Raw genomic sequence first — 5,691 nt, 5'->3', positions numbered from 1 at the left:
GACCAGTTATGCTAAAACGTAAATTATTGAGGGTTTCAGTGTCAGGACATACTAGGTTTAGGTTGTTACAACTCTCCCCTAATTGAACTAGACTTCGTCCTTGAAGTGCGTAGCTGTAAAAAGATCAGGATAATGCTCCTGCATCTTCTCCTCCAGCTCCCAAGTCCATTCAGAGCCCTTCCGGTGTTTCCATTGTACCTTTACCAACTTTACTTCTTTGTTGCGAAGACCCTTCATCTTCCTATCTAAGATGGTGACCAGATTGTCGACATAATTCAGGATCCCGTCCACCTGACTGTCATCCAAGGAAATAACTGCGGTCTCGTCAGCAACACACTTCCAAAGCTGAGACACATGGAATGTGTTTTGAATCTGACTAAGCTCCTCCGAAAGATCTAAATGATATGCCACTTTTCCCACTCAATCCATGATCCTAAACGGTCCTATAAACCGATGCCGCAACTTACCCCTCTTCTGAAACCTGATAATCCCTTTCCAGGGCGACACCTTTAGCAATACAAAATCCCCTACCCGAAACTCGAGTTCCGAACGCCGCTGATTAGCATAACTTTTCTGACAGCTCTGCGTGACTCACAACTGGTCATGCACCTGCTAAATCAGTCCAATGGTCTTGAGCACGACCTCAGTGCTCCCCATGACCAGATGCCCAACCTCGTCCTAACACACGGGGGTCCTTCAACTCCGTCCATATAACATCTCGAATGGAGCTCGGTCGATACTAGCATGATAACTGTTATTGTACGAAAACTGTGCCAGTGGGAGGTATGTATCCCAACTCCCTCCAAAATCTAGCATGCATGCTCGAAGCATGTCCTCCAGCATCTGGATCGTCCTCTCACTTTGACCATCAGTCTGAGGGTGGTACACCGTACTGAAATGCAGCTGAGTGCCCAGTTCCTTGTGAAACTTCTTCCATAACCTGGAAGTGAACCAGACATCCCTTTTGGAGACTACAGACACGGGCACCCCGTGTCTAGCCACCACCTCACGTACATAAATTTCTTCCAACTTCTCTGCAGATACACTCTCGGAAATCGAAATAAAGTGGGTACTCTTCGTCATCCTGTCCACGATCACCCATATAGCATCCACTCCTCGTGCCGTCCTAGGAAACTTTGTGATGAAGTCCATGGTGATCTCTTCCCACTTCCACATGGGAATGGGTAGTGGTTGAACCTTTCCATGAAGCCGCTGATGCTCGAGATTGACCTTCCTGCAGGTCATGCATCGCTCCACAAACCAGGTGATTTCCCGCTTCATGCAGGGCCACCAATAACTCAGCCTCAAGTCCCTATACAATTTTGTAGCTGCTGGGTGTATAGAGAACTTGGACTTATACGCTTCCTCTAATAACTTCTGCCTTACTCCCCTTTTCACTGGTACCCATACTCAGCCACACTGAGTTAAAAGGTCACGGCTATCCTTGACGAACAAAGGATACTGTCCCCGAATTTTCTCTATCTTCCAGTTCTCCTTCTTCGCCCCCCTCGACCTAGGCCTCCTTGATCATATCCAAAAAAGGTGAAATCACCGTCATCCTCATACAAATGTCCCTAATTAGGGCCCCCGTCGTATTGCGGCTCAATGCATCGGTTACCACATTGTCCTTCCCTAGGTGGTATAGAATCTTGCAATCATAATCCTTCAGCACATCCAACCACCTCCTCTGTCGCATGTTGAGGTTCTGTTGATCCATCAGATACTTCAGACTCTTGTGATCGGTATATATAGTGAACTACACTCGATATAAATAGTGCCTCCAAATCTTGAGGACAAACACCAATGTCCCCAATTCCAGGTCATGAGTGTGGTAATTCGCCTCATGGGGCTTCAACTGTCTCGAGGCGTAAGCTATCACATGCCCCATCTACATCAGTACCACACCTAACCCTGAGATCGACACGTCACAGTACACCACCAAATCATCTAACCCCTCAGGTAGTATTAGAATTGGATCCTCGCATAACCTGGCACAACAATCTTGGAGAAATCTTTGAAAGTATCCTGCTAAGCCCAAGAAGCTACGAATCTCTAATGCATTCTTCGGTACTTCCCACCAAATTAGAGCCTCAACCTTGGCTAGGTCAACCAAAATACCCTCCTGATTGATGAGATGCCCCAAAAACTGTACTTCTCGTAGCCAAAAATCACACTTGGAGAACTTTGCATAAAGTTTCTCCACCCTCAGGGTCTCTAATACCTTCCTCAAATGTTGCTCATGCTGCTCCCTGGTCTCAGAGTAGACCAAGATATCATCGATAAAAACGATCACTGACTGATCCGGCATCGGCCTACACATTCTGTTTATGAGGTCCATGAATGTTGTTGGGGCGTTGGTGAGCTCGAACGTCATCACCACAAACTCATAGTGCCCATACCGAGTTTTAAAATCCGTCTTCGGTATATCCTCATCCCGAATCCTCATTTGATGATACCCAGACCAAAGATCAATCTTGGAAAACCAAGACACACACTGAAGCTGATCAAACAAATCATCGATCCTCGACAATGGATAACAGTTCTTCACCGCTAGTTTGTTCAGATCCCTATAGTCGATGCACATTATGTGCGATCCGTCCTTTTTTCAAGAAAAGAATTGGTTCCCCCCGCGGGGAACTGCTCGGACGGACGAACCCTCAGTCTAGAAGCTCTGGAAGCTGCATGGATAACTCCTGCATCTCCGGTGGTGCCAACCGACAAGGCACCTTTGCTACCGGAGTGACACCCAACACCAAGTCAATGCGAAACTCCACCTGTCTCTCCGAAGGCACTCCTAGTAACTCTTCGGGAAAAACGTCCTGAAAATCCTAGACAACTGGCGCACTTCCCACATCCGTCGTGGTCTCTACCCTCACATCCGAGATGTAAGCTAGAAATCTCGTGCAACCCTGTTGTAAAAACCTCCTGGACCTCACAGCCGAATAGAAGGTCGGTCCCTGCGAGGCCTCTAACCATTAGTAACCAGTTCTCCCCCACTTAGGGTTTGAACCCTGACCAACTGGCGTTCACAATCAATCATGGCCTCGTTGGCCCCCAACCAGTTGATCCCGACAATCACTTTCGACCCTCGCAATAGTATCGGAACTAGATCAACACGGACCCTTTCTCCCAACAAATTCAGGACACAAACCTGATACACCCTTGCGGCACTAACGGTTCGATCGTCTGAAATCTCTACCTCGAGCGGGGAATCCAAGATCCTCAGCGCGTCCCTGAACTTCTTGCTAAGCGCAAGTGACACTAATGTTCGGGTAGCACCCGAATCAAACAAGACATGAGCAGGCATACCATTGACCAAAAAGGTCCCTATATAATCATAGAATAAACATAAGTCACATAAATCATAATGAGCAGAGAATAATAGATATGTACCAGCCACAACGCGTGGTGCTGCCTGAGCCTCCTTGGTGGTCAACTGGAATGCGCGGCTCTTCATCGCCGGAACATCCGCCTTAGCAGGGAGGCCATCGGTAATCCTCAATGTGGTGGGCATGGGCACCACCACTGCTCCTTCCCCTCCCTGCAACTTCGGAAAATTGGCCCGCTTGTGGTCGGTTTGGTTGCAGTGAAAACATATCAAGCCCTTCTTCGGGAAGTCCCTGCTCACGTGGCCCAGCTGTCCCCTACAAGCTCCCCCATGTGACCTCCCACACTTGGCACAGGCCCTGACTAGATGAATCCAAGGTCTTTGGCTTTTTATCCTGGCCTACTGCTACTTGGGCCTAATTAGGCTTCTGCTTCGTGTGAAATTCCAACTCCATCTCCCGCTCATGGGCCTTCTCTACCATCTCATTTAGGGTTTTGCACCCCGTAAAGCTCACAAACTCTCGTATATTATCCCTCATCATGTAATGATATCGGGTACGCCTCAACTCCTCATCAGTAGCATACTGCAGAATCAACAAGGCTCGTTCCCGAAACTTGGCAGCGATCTCTATCACAATCTCGGTGGTCTGCTGCAAGTCATGAAACTCCCTCACCAGTCACTGCACCTCAATAGGTGGTGCAAACTCCGAATCAAATCGCCGAACAAACTTGGCCCATGTCATCTCTGCCACTCCAGCTGGCCCTACCTGGCTAGTAACCTCGCCCCACCAATCTCGGGCCCTATCCCTCATCATACAAGAAGCAAACCCAACATTTTCCGCATCCGGACATGAACTCATGCACTGGGCGTTCTCGATATCCGCTACCCAGCGTAGGCTGACGATGGGGTCCTTGACCAAGAAAAACTTTGGCGCCCCACATGCCTTGAACTCCCGAAACGTGGGAGTTCGGGCCCCAATCTGACCCGCCGCCAACTCATCCCTGAAGGATCTGAGTCTCTCCTCCATAATCTCCATAATGTCCTCCTTGACCATCTCGAAAATGACCGGGGTTGCGTCAAGGATGCCCCTAGTAACCTTGGCTGTAATGAGCTCGCGTAGCCTCTCATCGATGACATCAATAGTGTCTCCCGATCCTGCCCCGAATCCAGACCCCGATCCTGATCCTCCTGCTCCAAATCATGTCACCACCATGCTGGACTGAAATATCATAAAATTCAATGATCAGGATTTCCATATAAGGGATCTTCCATACCGATCCTTTTTGAGATCGTCAGATCTAACATTTGTTTCGGGTACAAGTCCTGTGCTTCCAGTAGTACGGGCCCAATACTACCTTTCATAACTACCTGTACCTGTCCCCAATGCCCTACCTGACAACCCCAATTTGTTCCAGAACTAAACCACATTCCACAACTACCGCATACATCAAATCTCAGGTCATCCTAAGATTTACTCTACTCACATTAATCTAACCAATCATGACAGGTTGCCTTTATTCATGCAAATTGTACACAGAAAGAGGATCAAATAGACTTTCAAATAAAGATTCTACCCTATGACCACAACCAAATAAGGAACAGGAAATAAGGCCAAATCGATCAATCTGAGGCTATAAGCTCCTAACCGTATACAATTTAAAAGCATACACATAGCAAGTTCCATATAATCAATAAGCATAAGTATCAGTATAACATGGCTAACATATTGGGGAACTACTTACTTAGCTCGGCTGATCACGTGCGTTGCACTCTCATCTTTACGTTTCTTTTGAAAACCCCTTTTAAGTTACTTTTTGGAAAACAATTTTACCATTTCCTTAGTTTGAGTCCTGATACACTCGAGAGTGTGTCCGAATCCCTCAAACCAAGGCTAAGATACCAACTTGTAACGAGCCAAATTTTACAAAGAAAATTTTCATTTTTAATTAGTAAACATGCTTGCATAAACCATGAAATTCCAAAAAAAATTGTTTTCAAATCCACATTCATTATCACTTTGTTTAAATAATCAGAGTATCCCAAAACATATTAGTGAAAAAGAGAGATAGAGTGCACATCGTGCCATCACGCCTTTCCCTTGCCCTTAGGCTCAGACGTACCTGAAACAAATACACAAATGGTAAGCTTAAAAGCTTAGTGAGTTCCCTAGAGCATACCCACACACAACACGTACAACATATCATGCTAGCTAACAGCTAGACAAATCACATAAACCATGTAAACAACACATAAGGAAGCCCTAAAAACCCTCCAGGGTCTTACTCCGTGTGCCATGGGAACCCCTACATGGTCTTAGCTCAATGCCTCAGGAACCCCCTGAGGTCTTTAACTTAGGATGCCAA

Source organism: Lactuca saligna, chromosome 2 (genome assembly GCF_052625555.1).
Source record: "Lactuca saligna cultivar CGN05327 chromosome 2, ASM5262555v1, whole genome shotgun sequence".
Classification (NCBI taxonomy): domain Eukaryota; kingdom Viridiplantae; phylum Streptophyta; class Magnoliopsida; order Asterales; family Asteraceae; genus Lactuca; species Lactuca saligna.
The sequence above is the reverse complement of the archived record's forward strand: the minus strand, read 5'-3'. Positions refer to the sequence as shown.